This window comes from Herpailurus yagouaroundi, unplaced genomic scaffold (genome assembly GCF_014898765.1).
Source record: "Herpailurus yagouaroundi ecotype Mexico unplaced genomic scaffold, PumYag 100, whole genome shotgun sequence".
Lineage (NCBI taxonomy): Eukaryota > Metazoa > Chordata > Mammalia > Carnivora > Felidae > Herpailurus > Herpailurus yagouaroundi.
In genome coordinates this window covers 6,368,825-6,389,424 of record NW_024412391.1, presented here as the reverse complement: position 1 = coordinate 6,389,424, position 20,600 = coordinate 6,368,825, and the positions used below count along the sequence as shown (strand labels likewise).

The window sequence follows — 20,600 nt, the reverse complement described above, 5'->3', positions numbered from 1 at the left end:
TTTGTCTCTTGCAACAGTTTTTGACTCAAAGTCTATTTTGTCTGATATTAGTATAGTTACTTTAGCTCTCTTTTGGTTAGTATTTATATGGAGTATCTTCTTCCATCTGCTCAACCTATTTGTGTCTTTGGATCTAAAGTGAATTTCATGTAGCTTATGAAAGAAATTGAAGGATACCCAAAGAAATGGAAAAATATTCCATGCTTAAAGATTGGAATAACAAATATTGTTAAAATTTCAATACTATCCAAAGCAATCAACACATTCAGTGCAATCCCTACCAAAATAGCACCAGCATTCTTCACAGAGCTAGAACAAACAATCCTAAAATTTGTATGGAACCACAAAAGACCCCAAATGGCCAAAGTAATGTTGGAAAAGAAAACTAAAGCTGGAAGCATCCAAATATCAGACTTTTAACCTGTATTACAAAGCTGTAATCATCAAGACAGATGGTATTGGCATAAAAACAGACACATATCAATGGAACAGAATAGAGAACCCAGAAATGGACCCACAAATACATGGTCAACTAATCTTCAACAAAACAGGAAATAGTATCCAGTGGAAAAAAGTCTCTTTAGCAAATGGTGCTGGGAGCACTGGACAACAACATGCAGAATGAAACTAGACCACTGTCTTACACCATACACAAAAATAAATCCAAAATGGGTGAAAGACCTAAACGTGAGACAGGAAACCATCAAAATCCTAGAGAAGAAAACAGGCAGCAACCTCTTTGACCTAGGCTGCAGCAACTTCTCACTTGACATGTTTCCAGAGGCAAGGGAAACAAAAGCAAAAGTGATCTATTGGGATCTCATTGAGATAAAAAGCTTCTAGGGGTGTCTTGGTGGCTCAGTTAAGCATGCCATTTCAGCTCAGGTCATGATCTCATGGTTTGTGAGTTTGAGCCCTGCATCCGGCTCTGTGCTGACAGCTAAGAGTGTGGAGCCTGCTTCAGATTCTCTCTCTCTCTCTCTCTCTCTCTCTCTCTCTCTCTCTGCCCCTCCCCCACTCACACTCTGTCTGTCTCTCTTAAAAATGAATAAACATTAAAAAATTAAAAGATAAAAAGCTTCTGCACAGCAAAGGAAACAATCAATAAAACTAAAGGCAAACAACAGAATGGGAGAAGATATTTGCAAATGACATATCGCATAAAGGGTTAGTATTTAAAATCTATAAAGAACTTATCTAACTCAACACCCAAAAAACAAATAATCCAGTGAAGAAATGGACAGAAGACATGAATAGACACTTTTCCAAAGAAGATATCCAGATTAATAACAGACACATGAAAGATGCTCAACAACACTCATCATCAGGGAAATATAAATCAAAGCCACAATGAGATACCACCTCACACCTGTCAGAATGGTTAAAATTAACAACTCAGAAAATAGAAGATGTTGGTGAGGATGTGGAGAAAGGGGATCCCTATTGCACTGTTCATGGGAATGCAAACTGGTGTTGCCACTCTGGGAAACAATGTGGAGGTTCCTCAAAAAATTAAAAATAGAACTACTGTATGACAGCAATTGCACTACAAGGAATTTATCCAAAGGACAAACATGTTGATTTGAAGGGGCACATGCACCCCAGTGTTTATAGCAGCACTATCAACAACAACTATTGGAAAGAGCCCAAATGTCCATCAACTGATGAATGGATTAAGAAGATGTGGTACACACACACACACACACACACACACACACACACACACACACACTGGAATACTACTTGGCAATTAAAAAGAATGAAATCTTGCCATTTGCAACAACATGGATGCTATTGGAGGGTATTATGCTAAACAAAATAAGTCATAGAAAGAAAGATACCACATGATCTCATTCATATGTAGAAGTTGAGAAACATAACAGATGAACAGATGAACTAGGGGAAGGGAAGAAAAAACAAGATAAAAACAAAGAGGGAGGTAAATCATAAGAGATTCTTAAACACAGAGGGTTGATGAGAGGGGTGAATGGGGGGATCGGTTAAATGGGTTATAGTCATCATAGAGGGCACTTTTTGGGATCAGCACTGGTTGTCATATGTAAGAGATGAATCACTGGGTTCTACTCTGAAGCCAAGACTACACTGTATGTTAATTAACTTGAGAATAAAAAAAAAATAAAGGGAGTTTCATGTAGACAGCGTACACACAGGCTCATTTAAAAAAATTCCTGCTAGTCTCTGTATTTTGATTGAAGAATTTAATCCATTTTACGTTGAAAGTAGTTGCTGATAAGGAAGGACTTCTGTAATTTTGCTGTTTGTTTTGTGCAAGTCTTAGACTTTTCTGTCTTTCACTTTCTTCATTCCTTTATTTCCTTCATTACTGTCTTCTGTTTTGTTGTGTTGATTTTTCTTGCAGTAAACTGATTCCCTTATATTTTCCTTCTGTGTATATATTTTTAGCTATTTTCTTTATGTGATTATATTTAACATCCTAAATTTATAACATGTAGTTTGAATTGATACCAACTTTACTTTAGTAGCATACAAAAACTCTGTTCTATATAGCACTATTCCCCTTTATATGTTGTCAAAAGTTACATAATTATACATTATTTGCCCAATAAAATGGATTTATAATATTTTATGCATTTGTATTTTAAATTATGTATAAAATGAAACGTGGAGTTACAAAAACCAAAAATACAATAAAGCTGGCTTTAATATTAGCCCATTAGTTATCTTTAGTGGAGATCTTTATATTTTTATTTTCAAGTTACTGTCTGTTGTTCTTTGGTTTCAAACTGAAGTATTTCCTTTAGCATTTCATTTAGGACAAGTCTACTGGCAACAGACTCTCTCAGCTTTTATTTATCCAGAATTATCTTCATTTCTCACTCATTTTTGAAGGACAGTTTTGCTGGATTCAGAATTTTTTGGTTGACATTTTTTTCTTTCAGCACTTTAAATATGCCACTCCACTGCCCTCTGTCCTATATAATTTTTTATGAAAATTTGGCTGTTAATCTTCTCAGAATTCCTTGTATGTGAAAAGGTGCTTCTCTCTTGCTGCTTTCAGATTGTCCCTTGTCTTTGTCTTTTTACTGATTATAATGTGCCTTGATGTGGATCTAAGTTTTTCCTACATAAAGCAAAAGATTAGGGTCTTCTCAGGTCTTTTCCTGTACATGGGTGCATGCATCTTTCCCTGTACATGGGTGTGGTTTTTAAGTTCCCCGGTGTATGTAGCTGCTTTTAAATTCCTTAATTTCCCAAAGACACTTACCCCACTTTCCCTTTGAGTCTTTAGATGGTCTATTGTATGTCTCAACAGTAACTTTTCTTGCCCCACATCTGCTCTGCTTCCTCAGGGACTGAGGTCCCACAATGAGAATGCAGATTGCCATTTTCAAGACTTCTGCCAGGCTAGAAAGAGTGTGGGCAAGGGTAAATGAAAATACCACAAAGCTTTCCTAGCATTTTTCAATTTTCTTTTTCTTGAACCAGTGTTTCCATGGTTGCTATAAATCTTTTAATGTTTTCCAGAGTTCTGACACAGTTTTGACAGTTTCTGCTTGTTTTCTATGGTTTCTGTGGAGGGACAATAGCTTAGAGCTGCCTGTCCACCATTTTGCTCACATTATTACTCATCTCTGGCATGCGAGTTTTTGCTTTATGTCTTGAATTGTTTGTGGTGTCTTCTACTTGGGGGTGTCAAGGCTCTGTAGGGCAAATGTAATCAGGCAGATGCACAGAAGAGAGCAGGGTCTGGTTTGAACTGGTTTGTGGTAACCAGGACTTGGAGCCTGGGAGGAGGGCAGCCTGCAGGCTGAGAAACTTCCAACAAGGGAGATTTCAAGTTTGGCCACTAAAAAAACTTTCAAGAGTTCTAAAATTTGATTAACCTCAGGGGATAAGGGCTGAAAGTTTCTCTGGGTTTCCCTTGACTGCATCAGATTTGGTTCCTCAGTGCATAACCCTTCTTGGGGACAATGAAGAGTAGGAAAGAAGGAGAGAGAAAGTCAGAGGGAGATAGTTGGCTTCCATAGCACTATTGTTACCGGACTTTTCCCTAAGTTCTTGTGTGAAGACAGTTTTCTCTTGCACTGAGAATGAGAACAGCAGCAGCTTTCTTTGGGCCACACAGCACTAGTCAGGCAGGAGGAAGCCTGGGCTGATCCCTGGAGAGCTGTAGAACATTCCAGTTCAGTCTCTTTCTCTGGAGGTGAGTGTCTGCCAGGGTTCCCCTCTGTAAAGGAGAGAGCAAGAGAGGATCAGCATGGGAAGTTCTGGGCCTAGATGCTCTCTAGAACAAGGACATCTACAGCAGAATGGATGACCTCATCTTCAAATCTGCCATGCACAGCAGAGAGCAGATTTGACCTGACTCAGTGCTGGGCATAGGCATAGACCCTTGCTCTTGTCAGGACACTCTTCTATCCTTTGATTGTATCTGGTCCTGGCTAAACAAAAATTATGGAAGGAGACTTCTGCTAATAAGTCTGTTCTTGATCCTTGTCACCCAACTGTCATTTCCAAAGGGATCTCCAGAGAGAGGGCTGCATATTGACAGGGCAGCATTTCAGCAAAGACCAAAGGGAGAGGAAGCAGAGTTTGCTTCAACAATTGGTCATAGCTGGGGGTGCCTGAGTGACTCAGTTGGTTGAACTTCTGACTCTTGATTTTGGCTCAGGTCATGATCTCAGGCGGGATCAAGTCCTGTGTCAGGCTCTGTGCTGAGCATTGAGCCTGCTTAGGATTCTCTTTCTCTCTTCCTCCGCCCCTCTCCCCTGCTCACTTGCTCTTTCTCTAAAATAAAAAAAAAATCAAAAGATTGGCCATAGCCAGGACTAAATAAGCTTTGTTCATAGATTTCGTTCTTAATTGATTCATTGATTTATTCATTTAAAAATAATTGAATGTCAGAAACAGTAAACAAGCATGACAAAGTTTTTACTTTTTATGGTGCTTACCTTATAATAGGAGACAGATAGTAAACAAAAAGTAAAAACACAATTTTAGATGAGGAGAGCAAAGGAGATAAATAGATTCTGGTGAGCTGATAGAGAGTAAAGGGTAGAATGTGTTTTTTGTTTTTTGTTTTGTTTTGTTTTTTTGTTTTTTTAGGAAGGATCATGAGGAAAGGCTCCCTGAGCTTGGGCACTTGAGCAAATACCTGAAGGAAATGGAGGATGTATGTCAGAAATTGTAAGGGGCTCAGGACCTTGGGTCTGTTTTATTTTATTGACAGCTGAATTTTTTCATTTGATTTTGGAGGAAAAACCTATTGGTTATCTCTGAGAAGACTCTCCTTACTTTCTGTTGGATTGAGACCATGGCTACTTATGTGTAGGGCTTGGGCTGAGCCCAGAGTTCACATTTGGTGGCTTTGGCTCCCTGCTGGATCCAGGGTTTTGAGCTCTCACGAAGGCAGGGGGTGTTGAAATTGGACCTTTAGCCTCTTGTCTGCCAGTTCCAACATGAGGTGATATGGGACAGCTGGAGGTTGAGGATGGCAGTTCCTCCCATGCCCTCCTCTGGACCTTCCCCTATCAGTCTGGTGGATTGTTGGTATGAGGGTTGGGAGAGAGAGGCCTCTGAATGATTAAGCCTGGGTGCTGTTTAGCCTGTCACCTATGAAAAGACACATTTACTGGGGAGAAAAGCAAGGCAGGATTCCCCTTCCAAGAATAGAGGGCATAAAGTGAGAATTCACTCCGGCAGCTAGCTGACCTGTAGTCGGAGAAATACTCAGGCCTTGCCCTCAAGATCTTACAGAAAATCCTCAAAGAGTTGTCTATACCCATGCCTAACAGTGACACCTATGGTGATACAAGTAAAAGGAAAAACTTTCAAATGGATCTAGGGCAAATGGACCTTATGTCTTGGAGAAGCAAAGTAAACATGTACCTGCTCTGGGTAGGAGTGGGCAGAAAGACTTTTCTATAGTCTGGAGCAGGACTCACAGGACAGAATATATTTGGTGGATCGCATAGTTTAGGACATTCATGATGGAAGTGAGTTAGTGGTAAAAAGGAACACACTGGTCAGGGAGGCAGACTCGGTGGCTATTCACAGCACGATGGAAGGCAGGAAGACCTGTGGAATGAGAGATGTGGGTGGTGCACCCTGGGCAGGAGCTGGCTGTCTTGCCTATCGTATGCCATTGGTGACTGGGCTCGTCTTCCTGGCTAGATTTAATTTTCTTCATATATCATGATGGTCTTTAAAAAGATCAATACTGATCATGTAGGGGGAACAGTAGGACATGAACCCTTCCTAGACATGTTGTGGAGTCTGTGAACAGGAGAGGAATATTTTCTTTACCTGAAACTGTTTTTATTTTGGGATCAGAAGCAGTGTGATCTCTTTTTTACTCTCTAGATTTCACAAGGAACAACCTCTCAGGACTAAATGTTGGAGAGTCACTCTAGTGCCACTGACTTCTATCTCATAGGCTTCCCTGGCTCCCCAGAATTATGCATATTCTATTTGCTACCTTCTTCTTCTTCTGTTTGGTGACTCATGGGGAACATGTTCATCATTGTGATTGTCTGTGTTGATAAATGTTTGCAGTCCCCCATGTATTTCTTCCTTGGCCACCTCTCTGTCCTAGAAATCTTGCTCATATCTACTGCTGTTCCCTTGGTGCTCTGCAGGTTGCTGCTTCCTGGGATGCAGACAATATCTTTGACAACATGTGGTGCACAATTATATTTGTACCTTTCTTTGGGCACGTCGGAATTCATATTAATGGGAGTGATGGCTGTAGACCGTCATGTGGCTGTCTGTAACCCTTTGAGGTACAACATCATTATGGACAGCCACACCTGCATCTGGGTGGTTATTGTGTCATGGGTGTTTCGGTTTCTATTTCAAATCTGGCCAGTCTGTGCCATGTTTCAGCTTACCTTCTGCAAATCAAATGTGATAGACCATTTTTTATGTGACCAAGGACAATTGTTTGAACTATCCTGTGATGACAGCCATTTCACACAGTTTATTCTTTTTTAAATGGCTGTTTTCATTATCATTGGTGCTTTGATCCTACAGTCATTTCCTACACCTACATCATCTCTACCATCCTCAAGATCCCCTCAGCCTCAGGCCGGAGAAAAGCCTTTCCTACGTGTGCCTCACACTTCACATTTGTTGTGATCGGCTGTGGCACCTGCTTGTTCCTCTGTGTGAAACCCAAGCAAATGCAGGCAGCTTGAGTACAACAGGGTAGTGTCACTGATGGTTTTAGTGGTGAACCCTTTCCTGAACCCATTCATCTTCACCCTCCGGAATGAGAAATTCATAGAGGCCTTTCGAGATGTCATGAAACGCTGCTCACTGCTATCAACTCCTCAAGGATTAGCTGTGTCCTAAAGACAATCATGAACTCATTATTGTGGACATGAATAATCTCAAAGCACTAATTTAGTCTGAAATGATCATTTTCAACACCACGTGGTTTGTGATCTACAAGGGCATTTTAAGACACAGCTAGCGCTCCAATTTATAATCAGATGATTCCTACATGGGAGATCACATTATTTTTTTACCTGGACATATATGTTTATATACTCTTCTGTAGTTATAATACAACTTACAATATAAATTTAACAGGTGTAAATGTACAAAATATGTGTGTTTTTTTTAAAGAACAGTTCAGCTTTTTGAATGGGAAAATCCAGGAAAAGTATAATTCTCTCCATGGCCGCTGACGCACATGTTTGATTCTAGGTGCTGGAGTCATCTTCCCATATGTTTTCCTCTGCTTTCATGATTTCCTCACTGCCTAAAGCACCTTCTGTTTCTTTCTTTTTTTTTTTTTTAATATATGAAATTTATTGTCAAATTGGTTTCCATACAACACCCAGTGCTCATCCCAAAAGGAAGCACCTTCTGTTTCTTATGTGAGTGGCTTCAAATCCAGTGTAAGGTCCTACCCTTTCTTGAGATTCCCTCCCCAACGTCCAACAGGGATGTACATACCTCTCTGTAAATCTTCTCAACTGGCAGTTGTGAGAGTGAACTCACTCCACAGTCCTGACTCCTCCCCAAACTCAGGGCCAGATGATTCAGATACATCTCTAATTGTTGTACTTTCTCAATGTGAGGAGGTCGGCCAATGCCTTAGAAAGAGGCATTTTCTCATCTGGCATGAGTCTCATGATTACACCAGTCCCAAATGTGGGAGGGCAACTGGCTAGTTTTGGGAATTGAAGTGACAAGGGTGAACTGATCTTGCTGTGCCCCTGGGCTGAAGCAGGTGTGCATGGAGGGCAGAAAAAGGGCAGCTGGTCACTTCTCCCCACATTGTGAAGTCCTCACGTTGGTCAATCCTGACACAGGGCATTCCATCTCCCTGCTCTCTCAGCTACATTTCTGGGTTCCCTTCCTTCTCCGCCCTCACAAGGACCAGGTTTACCAAGCTGTCTTCCAGCTCTACAGTGAGCTTTCTCATCCACTTTGCAGTTCCAATATTGTGCCATCCTGGCCCCTTTCCTGTCACACCAGTATTTCAACTATAATATTTCTGTATCATATGACACTGGTTTACTGATTTTTTTCTGTATCACTATTTGAAAATACACAAATAGAATATTAGTCATCCAAATGTATTATCAAAAGGAGGCTACTTAAAGAATTTACATAACTTCCAGACTATCAGATATTTTACAGCTGTAAGAACAATGAGGAAGTTTTCTGTGCCATTAAGAGAAAGATCTCCACGATACACTGTTGAGTAAGAAAAGCAAAGAGCAGAGCATTTTGTTTAGTTTCTTAACTTTTTGTAAGACAAAAGTAAAATATACTTTATATTATTATTTGCATGGAGAGAAGTTTGGGAAGGGAGCACAGGAGGCTGGTGGTTGGGGAGGTGGCAGTGAGAGGGGGACTGAGGAGGAGTGCTGGGAGTGAGGTCTTTACATGGTTTTGAACTCCACATCATACTATGCCTTACTAAGTCAAAAATAAAAGTAATCATCCTGCCTCTAATTGCCAAAAACGTTTGCTTGTTTCTACAAATACATCACTGTAGCAGAGAAGACATTTTGGCAGAAGAATCTTTGGTAAGTCTGGACGCTCTATAAGGTTTCCGTAGGGCTGAGTAGAGCAAATGGGAGAAGAGTTGGGATGGAACAGAGCAACAGAGCTTCACATTTTTCTTGTCCTGAGTCCTTGGCTACTTTTGTAGGGATATGGAGATCATCTTTAAATATCACGGATAGACACCTATTGTTATCTGATCGTTATGTTGGAAGTACTTTTTGTGAATCGGGGTTTGTCTTTTTCACTTTTTTATTGAAATATTCTGTCATGCAGAAGTGTTAACTTTGTTGTTGTCAAATGTAATTTTTATCTGTGATGTGTATGTGTGTATATTGCTTTAAAAGTGCTTTTCCATTCAAAGGACGTGAACAACAGTCTCTTGTGATAACTATAGCCTCTGACAATGTAGATATAGGACAACCATTCTTTAAAATAGGAAAAGAGTGGGAAGAGCACATGCAAAGTATTTTTTAACAGTTTTCAGTAATGACAGTGGTGGAGATAGTATTAGCAGTATTATTCTAGGACTGTTGTGTGTGTAATGTAAGATAAAGACAATGAATAATTATGGAATATTCTAGTTCTGAAAATAATATAGAGGAGGTTAGGTAAAGCCTCTAGGGTCTTGTATTTAAATTGTATATATCAGGATGGACTCATTTTATATAAATGGGCCCATTTTATATGTCCCTAGGTGTAGGTTGCATTCTGGCAATACTATTTCCCAAGATGAGTAATAGGACTTCTTGGAGAAATGGCTCTTTCCAGGTCTGGGCAAGAAATCTGTAAGACGAGCTTGTAATATCTTATCATAATGGGGATCAAAGATTACTGGGGTAATGTTAAAAGGTATCAGGAGCTGACTGGAGGAGACTTCTACCGGCCAAAGATGAGAGAAGGTACACTTCAAAAAAATACAATGGTTGCAACCATTGGAAATCTATCAAATATATTTAAGTCCATGAGTTCATAATGGTGTTCCAAAAGCAGCCACCCTCAAAAGGTTACCTTCATTATTTGTCAGACCCCAGCCAGATCAAGGCTCTGGAACCAGCTACTAAGTTACAGAAACACATGCAGAGAACAGAAAGACATGTTTAGCTGTGCCCTTAAGATGGAGTCACCATAATGTGGACTGTGGGAAACTCTACAGTAAAAACCCTGATTCTTCAACAAAGAGATTGGAAGAAAATGAAAGAGCTGTAGAGAGAATCTATAGATTAAAATAGACTAAAAAAACATATGAAATAAAAATGTAGAATACTAAGCTATAGTGTGTAGCACTTCAGACTGGCCTGATAAAATTGTTAAGAAGTGCAAGGAAGTGATTACTACAAGGTCTGGATTGCAGTCACTTTTGAGAATATGAGGATTGCAGTTGGAATGGGGCAATGGAAATGTTTCTGGGGTTGCTATCAAATCTCTATTTTTTGATCTGGGTGGTGGTTTATAAGGGTATTCACCTCATAATTTATTAAGCTATATGTATGTTCAGTGTGGTCTTTCTGTATTCATGTTTTATATTAAAATGAAATGATTAAAAAGGCCTTCTACGGTGCACCCACTGTGGAAGTCAGTATGGAAATTCCTCAAAAAATTAAAAACAATTACCATATGATCCAGGAATTTTACAACTGGGCATTTACTTGAAGGAAATGAAAACACTACTTTGAAAAGACATATGTATCCCCGTGTTTATTGCAGCATTATTTACAATAGCCAAGATATGGAAGCAGTCCAAGTGTCCACTGATCGGTGAATGGCTAATGAGGATGTGGTTATATATAGTGGAATATTACCCAGCCACAAAAAAAGAATGGAATCTTTTGTTTGTAATGATGTGGATGGAGCTAGAGAGTATAATGCAAAGTGAAATAAGACAGTCAGAGAAAGGCAAATACCATGTGATTTCACTCGTATGTGGAATTTAAGAAACAAAACAAATGTAAAAGAAAAAAAGAGACAAACAGAAAAGTATTGTCCTAAATAGGGAACAAACTGGTGGTTACCAGAGGGGAGGTGGCTAGGGGGATGGGTGAAATAGATAAAGGGGAATAAGAGGATGCTTATCATGATGAGCACTGAAAAATATGTAGAATTATTGAATAATTATATTGTATACCTGAAACCAGTGTAACACTGTGTGTTAATTATACTTGAATAAAAAATAATTGAAAAAAGTCTTGTATATATTCTAATAGTTTTAATTTTTGGAGTTAGACATTTATATTTTTTAAACAAATGATTGTTAATTTTGGGACAGGCAAAAAGGTTAGTGATAACCTGCATTCTCTACAAATCATGAGCTTTAGGCAAGGATTAGCCTCTAAAGACTTATTTAGGAGGCTATAATCTGAGTAGAGCAAAAGTACAAGAAATTAGACAGAAAAGGATGGTAAACAATGCAGTGTGATAAATACCATGCTGACTACTGTTTTGTGATGGGTCTTGGCTGTGCAGCATAATTGTGGTCAGGTTTTCTGGAGACATTGTGCTCTGAAGAGTCCTTTGAAGTGAGATAGGGATAGGGAATTTGCTTGTCTCTTCCAAGTAGGGATTCTGGGAGTGGGGCTTGTTTGCCTAAGGAGGTGGTAGTTAGGACTGAACAAAAGATGGAAGAAACAAGTGAGGTTAAGAAATAATAGAGATCTAATGTTTTATTCCTATATAGATAATCGGTTGTTACAGTACAGTTTATTGAAAAATCAGGCCTTTCCACATTGATTTGAAGTGTCATACTGTCTTATAAGGAGTGCTTTTATTTCATGGGTCTGTTTCTGAGCTCTCTATTTTATTTATATGCTTATAGTACAGACCCCATACAGATTTATAATAAATATTACTATTAGTAGGCCTTATCCAATCTCCTTTTTCATTAGAACTAATTTGGCTATTCTTGACTATCTCCAAACTCTTACATATGAGTTTAAAATAATTTTGCATTTGTGTGTAGATTGTGTGTGTGTGTGTGTGTGTGTGTGTGTGTGTGTGTGTGTGTGTTATGAACAAATGTCCTGAGGATTTTAATTGACATTTCATTGACACTCCCAAATCATTTAATGAGGCCAGCATTACATTAATATAAAAACCATACAGAACAACAAAAGTTTACATTATCTCTTATGAATGCAGGCACTGAAACCTCAACGCCATTTTAGCAAATCCCATCCAGCAACACATAAAAAGAATAACATTATCACAAACAAGTAGATTTCATTCCAAGATATATGATTGTTTCAGGATTCAACAATTAATCAGTATAATTAATCATATAAATAGATTAAAAAAGAAAAAATATGATCATATTAGTATAGAAAGAGCCTTTGACAAATTCAACAACCATTCATTATAAAACTTTCAATATGGGGTACTAAAAAACCCTACTGCTAACATCTTCTATAGTGGGGACAGACTGAATGCCTTCTCCCCTGCTAAGGTTGGGAACAAGGCAAGGATGTCCTCTCTCACTACTCCTATTTAATATTGTACTGGAAGTCCTAGCTAGTGTGGTTACGTGAGGTAACAAAATAAAGGGCATATGGAATGTAAAAAAAGAAAAATTTGTCTTTATTCACAGATGACATGATTGTCTATGTAGAAATCCCCTAAGAATCTACCAAAAAACGTCTTGCAAGTAATAAGTGATTTTAGCAAAGTCTCAGGATACAAAGTCATTATGCGAAAGTCAATGGTTTTCCTACGTATTGACAACAATTATAATTGAAATATAAGAAGTAATACATTTTTTTGATAGCAACAAAGAAGCGAAGTTCTTAGATATAAATCTAATAAAATATGTTCAGAATCTGTAGTGGAAAACTATGAATCACCAATGAAAGCTCCAAGTAAATGCAAAAGTATACAATGAGTATGGATTGGAAGACTCAATATTGTTATGATGTTAATTCTTTCCAATTTCATTCTATAGGTTCATTGCAATCCCAAATAAATTCTAGCAGGCTTTTATGTAGATATTGACAAAATGATTACACAATTTATAAGGAAATGCAAAGGAGTAGAATAGCCAAAGCAATTGTAAAAATTCAGAGGACTCATATTATCTGATTTCAAGGTTTTTCATGGAGTTATATTGATCAACATAGTATAGTATTGGAAAGACAATAGACAGATTAATGGAAGATAATAGAGAGGCCAGAAATAGACCTAAGCAAATACAACTTATTTTTGACAAAGTTTCAAAGGAAATTCAATAAAGAAATGTTAATCTTTTCCAAAAATACTGCTGGAAAAATTGGCTGTCTCTATGCGGTAAAATGAGCCTCAACACATACCTTGCACTTTACATAAAAATTATCTAAAATTACCTAAATGTAAATGCAAAACTATGAAACTTCTAGGAGAAAATCTGCATGACCTTGGGTTTGGTAGTGAGTTTTTAGATACAACACCTAAAGCATCATCCATGAAAGAAGAAAATGAAAAATTGAAGTTTATCAAGTTGAAACGTTTTACTGTGCTAAAGTCACTGTGAATAGAATGAAAAGATTAGGCACAGACTGGCGCAAGTATTTGAAAACTCACAGATATGATAATTGATATGTGTATCCAGAATACATACATAAAAAATAAAACTTAGTTTTTTAATATCTGCTTTTGAGCTCCCTCAGGCTGTTGGAAGAATTTATCTCCTTTTTAAAAAGTTTATTTATTTATTTTTGAGAGAGAGAAAGAGAGAGAGAGAGAATGTGAATGGGTGGGGGGCAGAGAAAGAGGGAGAGAGAGAATCCCAAGTAGGCTCCATGCTGTCAGCACAGAGCCTGACATGGGGCTCTATCTCTTGAACCATGAGATCATGACCTGAACTTAAATCAAGGGATACTTAACCAACTGAGACACCCAGGTGCCCCCCAAAATAAAACATTTAAAACTTAACACTAAGAAACAAACAGCCCCCAAAATGGGGAAATGATCTGAACACATGCATGCAGAGAAGATATAAGGATGGCAACTTAGAGTATGAAAAGATGTTTAACATCATTTGTGATAGGTGAATGCAAATTAAAACAACAATGAGATACCACTATATACCTACTAGAATAGCTAAAAATTAAAAAAAAAAACCCTGACATTTCCACATGTTAGAGAGGATATATAAAAAATCAGAAATGCTCATTCATTGCTGCTTGAAATGCAGAATGTCACAACCACTTTGGAAGGCAGTTTGGCAACATCTTATAAAGTTAAAGATAGACTTAGCATACAACCCAGAAATTGTGCCTCCAAAATGAATGGAAAATTTACTTCCACACAAAACCTTGTGCACAAATTTTTATAGAAACTTTAGTCATAATTGGAAATGACCACAGTGTTTCTCAGTAGGTGAATAGATGAACAAACTATGATCCATCCATACAATGTGAATACTATTCAGCAATAAACAGGGATGAACTAATAACTCACATAATAACATGAAAAAAATCTTAAATGCATTTTACCAAAGGAAAGAATCCAGAACAAAAGGCTACATGTTGTATGATTCAATTCTAATGACATTATGCAAAAAGGAAAAACTACAAGGGATGGAAAATAGATAAGTGGATACATATCTCTTTAGGAGAAGTAAGGGGACAGTGACTAGGGAAATGCAGGGAATTCGGGAGCAATGGAATGAATCTGTTTGGCACTATAGTGGTGGATACATTATTTTGTCAAACTCATAGGAGTTGACAGTATATAAAGTGAACTATAATGTATACAAATTGAAAAAAAATCAACCAGGAGTTTGGGGGATCCCAGGACGGAATGCAGACAAAAGAAATTACTGTGATATGAATGTGATACGAGCTTACTGAAGAGGTTGGTGTAAAAGGACCAAGGAAACTTTGGATATCAGCATAGTTCTAAGCAAGTCCTATGCAACTTTGGAAAACAGTATTTTGACTAAAAACTCCAGGGCTAAAGACCAAAAAGAACTGTGTATAATCACTGTACTCTAACTGGCAATGCTGCTTCTGTAAAATAAATTTTCAACATGAATTAATCATAATTCAGAGGCATTTACAAATATGAAACAACACTGGAAATTAGAAAACTTAAACAACCCTCAGAATAGAAATGCACAAGAAAACAGATTGTGAAGAACTATTAAATAAATTCAAGAAGTTGAAAAAAGTCAAAATCATCTCAACCAAAGACTGAATTACAGGGTACTCAAGGAGGACTATATTTTGTGAAAATAAGTGATATTGGGAAGAGGAAGCAAAGGACAACAATGACAACAAAAACCTAAAATAAAATAAAAAGCTAGAAATTATCAGAGAAAATGTGATCAATTAAAACAAATTAAAAAGACAAAATAATCAAACGAACCTTAAGAGGATCTTTGATTAAAAAAAAAAGGTATAAATATATTGGGGGAAATTTTGGAAAATTTCAATATGGACTATACATTTTATATTACTGAATTAAGGTTAGTTTTCTCATATGTGATAATGGGATTCTTGTTACGTAGGAGAATGTCCTTATTCAACATAAAGTTTTTGCTCTGCACTGTGAGCATAGTAGGTACCATCGCTAACCAGGATGCAGGTGAAGCATATGGGAAGCATCGTGATCCACAAGACGAAACCCCAGCAAGCCATTTTAGGCTACTCTTGCGGAAGAGTAGTGAATAGATGACATAAGTAGTCTCTGTGCTGTGCTCACCGTCAATCAGTCAGATAAGGAATTGAGAAATCAACTCTGCTCTTTGGGTTTTAAAAGAGACACTGTGAAACGAATCCAAGGATTCCATCTAGCAAGCTGCTAGATGCCTCACTGCAAACCCCATCCCAGAGTTGCTCACATTATATTACATACACCCATGGTCCCTGTTAAATCAAGAGAAAGTGTAAGGACACCAAAGAATCTATGGCTCAATCTTTCCAGGACAGATTTTTTTCCCAATTTTCAAGACACCCTTTCTTCCAATCCTAATGAGGTTATGGAAACTGAAAGATTTGGTATAGCCTATTCAAGTCAAGAGTTCTTTTTATTTTATTTTTTAAAAATTTATTTAAATTCAAGTTAACATAAGGTGTAGTATTAGTTTCAGGGTAGAACCCAGTGACTCATCACTTATTTATAACACCTGGCTCATTCCAACAAGTGCCCTCCTTAATACCCATTGCCCATCTAGCCCATCCTCCCACCCAACACCCCACCAGCAACCCTCTAGTTGTTCTCTGTATCTAAGAGTCTCTTATGGTTTGCCTCCCTCTCTGTTTTTATCATATTTTTTCTTCCCTATGTTCATCTGTTGTATTTCATAAATTCCATATATGAGTGAAATCATATGATATTTGTCTTTCTCTGACTGACTTAGTGGAGGAAGAGATTGTTGTAGACGTTGGAGAAGGTAAAAATGAATTTGTTCTTAAAAGATTGTACCCACGTTGTACTACTAACTTTTGTAGCTATTACCACTATCTTTTGGGCAGTTGAAATGTGTTTAGTCTGCATTGAGATGTGCTGTAAGTGTTAAAATATATTGAGTGGCTTAAAATGAACAACTCAGGAAACAACAGATGTTGGCCAGGATGCGGAGAAAGAGGAACCCTTTTGCACTGTTGGTGGGAAGGCAAACTGATGCAGCCACTGTGGAGAACAGTATGGAGGTTCCTCAAAAAATTAAAAATAGAACTACCCCATAACCCAGGAATTGCACTACTAGGTATTTATCCAGGGGATACAAAAATGGTAAATCAAAGGGCTACACGCACCCCAATGTTTATAGCAACCCTACCAACAATAGCCAAAGTATGGAAAGAGCCCAAATGTCCATCGAGTGATGAATGGATAAAGAAGATGTGGTGTATATAATCAATGGAATATTGCTCAGTGATCAGAAAGAATGAAATCTTGCCATTTGTAACAACGTGGATGGAACTAGAGTATATTATGCTAAGTAAAGTAAGTCAGAGAAAGACAAATAGCAAGTCAAGCATTCTCAGGTTCTAACCCTCAGAACTCTATCCCCAGAAATGGGATATGGAAAATAGTTACCAAGGAAAAAGGTCTTTAGAAATTAATGGCAAATACTTCATTAAATATTAAATACTCCTTTAGCAGGGTCCTCCAGGCCCCAAGATTAGGAAAATATCTAATAATGGCCTGATAAATTTTATTTTATAAATAACCTCATTTAAAAATTAAAAAAATTTTTTTTGATGTTTATTCATTTTTGAGAGAAAGAGAGACAGCATGTGAGCAGGGGAGGGGCAGAGAGAGAGGGAGACACAGAATCTGAAGCAGGCTGCAGGCTCTGAGCTGTCAGCACAGAGCCTGACGTGGAGCTCAAACCTATGAGCTGTGAGATCATGACCTGAGTCGAGGTCAGACACCCAACCAACTGAGCCACCTAGGCATCCCCTCATTTTTAAAATTTAAACCTGAGACAGGGTTGTTCCTCTGTGATGGTGGTGATGCTGGGGTAATTACTTTTTCCTAAACCAAGTTCCTAAAACCCAGAAGTCAACAATTAAATCACTTTAGAAGGGGAGAGTAAGAAAAAAAAAAAAAAAAGAACTTTCTGTGGTTGATTTGTGATGGGAGGAGAGGCATGATTAAGTGGGTGGAGAGTTGCAGTGGAGAGTCCCTGAAGATAAAATTCTGAGTGATTTTGTGCCCTGATATATTAGTAGGAGCTGAGTGAAGGTGAATGCCATCTGGGAAGGAGATAATTGCTTTCATGCCTTACAAAGTTTTCAAGTGAGGAAATTAATTAGTCCCTTGTGAGCCAGTACAAAAAAAAAACTTTTCAGGTGGAGAAAAATGTTTTCCTAGTTTAGAGATGATTTCCAACACTTACACATGCTCAAAGATGGAGAAATCTCCACCTTACTGTCCAGTGTCACTTGGAGACACCTCTTAATTAAGGGTTAAACAGTTATATATTTGCTAGAGATCGACATCCATAAGTTGTGTTTCTATGATGTGTTCATGTGTAAACATGCATGCACGTGCCCACACACTGGAGTGTAACCAGTCTCTCCACCTCCAGTGCGACACCAGCAACCTTGATCAGAGGGTAGCCCTGCTCTGTGAGATCTGTGTTACAGATTGTGAGGGGTGCCTCTTGTCCAGTTATAGTGAAATGGCATTAACTTTGGAAGTGACCTAGCTTGGTTCCTTGAGCTATTTAGGACCTATTTATAACTGTTCTTTTTTCTACTTTCCTAATCCTGACCCTTTTTCCAAGCTCAGTCTAGACCAAGAAAACAGGATATTTTCCAAGGCTCTGTGATCTGAGCTATTCAAACAAGCATCCTCCCCATGACTCCCTAAGCAAAAGAGAGAGCTCAGAGAAGGCATCTCTCCTAAATCTGCCCTTTTTTCGACCCTTATTCCTCTCTCTTCACCAAAACACAGCCCTAGCTCATTCTTCCTCTAGTCCACATTGGACCATGTGCACTCTAAATGAATGCCCTAATAAGTCCAGGGCCAGTGGTGCCTGGGTGGCTCAGTCAGTGAAGCTTCTGATTCTTGGTTTTGGCTTAGGACATGATGTCATGGTTTGTGAGATTGAGCCCCACGGCAGGCTCTGTGCTGACAGAGTCTGCTTGGAATTCTCTCTCTCCTCTCTTTCTCTCCCCCACCCCTCTCTCTTTCTCTCTCAAAATAAATAAATAAAAATTAAAGAGAATAAGTCCAGGGCCAGAAGATAGGGGAGAAAGCATCGGGGAGGACCAAGGTAACTGACAAGCAGACAACTAACCCTTCCTTTAAGATGCTACGGTTAAGTTCTAGAGAAAAGAAGAAATAAGTAGCCTGACTTTCTGTTTATGATCAACTGATCATCCATTTTACCTTCCTCCCCTAACTATATTAAGAGGCATTATGAGAATACAAAAAAATAAGGTAATTAACAGGGGCAAAGAGAATGTGGAAAATGGTACGATGGATGATATTTTGTGAATTATTTTTGATGAGGGGAAGCAGAGAGAAGTGTTTCCAAAGTAACAAGACTATGTAATACAAATGAAGTTTTTGCAAAGGAAACAATAACAGCAGCCCCCCCCCACCCCCCACCCCCGCCAGCAATTGCGTTTTCTCAACAGAACTGTTAAAAGGATCTACCGTGGAAGGTGGGGGTGAGGAATTGAAATGGGGGTATTGGTTAAAAGTTTGTTTATACAGCCATTGGGCACCAACAGTCCCTTGCATTTTCTGAGTACCAAGGAAGTATCTGTTTCACAGACAGGGTGCTGCTTATCTCACTTTGCCAAGGGCTGTCCCAGTTTTATTTTTTTATTAAAAAAATTTTTTTTAACATTTATTCATCTTTGAGAGAGAGAGAGAGACAGAGCATGAGTGGAGAAGGGGCAGAGGGAGGGAGACACAAAATCTGAAGCAGGTTTCAGGCTTCTGAGCTGTCAGCACAGAGCCTGACATGGGGCTTGAACCCATGAGCTGCAAGATCGTAACTGAAGCCGAAGTCAGACGCTCAACCTACTGAGCCACCCAGGCACCCCAGGGCTGTCCCAGTTTTAAAATGGCAAGTGCCACATCCTGGGAGCTCCCCGTGTCGGCTGGCTACCCAGGCTACCCAGTTCGCTCTATGGACCTTCCACAACCCCCCCCCCCCCCCACCGCCAATAGCTGGAAGAGACAAGACTTTATTGTCATTAAGAAGAATTGAACTGGGAAAGTTCCAGATTTTAGGACCACAGGTATAAAATGTATGGCTTAAAACAAATGACCTTGCAAGTGCCGCAAACACTGATTTCACAGTTAAAAATAAACTTCAGCGAGTAGATGAATTTACAAGTATGGAATCTGTGAATGAGGAGGAATGACTATCATTCTCTTATTGATGGGTGTTTATTTTTTGTCAGTTGTTATAATGAATTAAACCGCTGTGAACATTTTTTTTAATTTTTATTAAAAAAATTTTTTTACACATTTATTTATTTTTGATAAAGACAGAGCACAAGTGGGGGAGGGGCAGAGAGAGAAGGAGACACAGAATCTGAAGCAGGCTCCAGGCTCTGAGCTGTCAGCACAGAGCTATTTGTTGGCCACTTGGTTTTTGGCAAGTGTCTTGGAATCATTTGCGGTGTTTTCTGCTTACGGGTCGCTCAGCCTCTCGCAGGACTAATTGGAATGAGGTAGTGGCACAAAACAGAGCAGGGGTTGGCTGTTTAGGGCTCAGACTATCTGATGATTACCAGGACTTGAGGTCTGGGTACAAGGCAGCCTGGGTGTTAAGAAACTCCTGACTAGGAGATTCCAAGTTTGTAATGACCTACATCATTACGCAAAACTTGCCCATGTTCTAAAAACTTGATTATCCTCAGGAGGGAAGGGTGAAAGTTTTTCTGGCTTTTCCTTGACTGCATCCCCAGGGTTTCTCTGAACTTGACAAATGTAGTTTCTTAGAGAATAACTCCCCTTGGGGATAGACAGTAGAAGGAAAGAAGGAGAGAGAGAGAGAGACAGAGGAGACAATAGGGCTTCCACAGCACTGTTATCACTGGACTTTTCCTTAAGTGCTCATATGAAGACAGTTTTCTCTTGCACTGAGAGTGAGGACAGCAGCAGCTTTCCCTGGGCCACAGAGCATGCTCTGCCCTAGTCAGGCAGGAGGTAGCCTG

General features: G+C 38.8%; 1 protein-coding gene and 1 pseudogene across 2 annotated transcripts in view; both read left to right on the top strand.

Annotated features, from left to right (window-relative positions):
- Positions 1-20,600, top strand: part of LOC121028226 (probable inactive serine protease 58) — an 86,111-nt gene that overhangs the window by 22,497 nt on the left and 43,014 nt on the right. The gene's annotated exons all lie outside the window — the stretch shown is intronic.
- LOC121028222 (putative olfactory receptor 9A1) lies at positions 6,376-7,508 on the top strand (annotated as a pseudogene).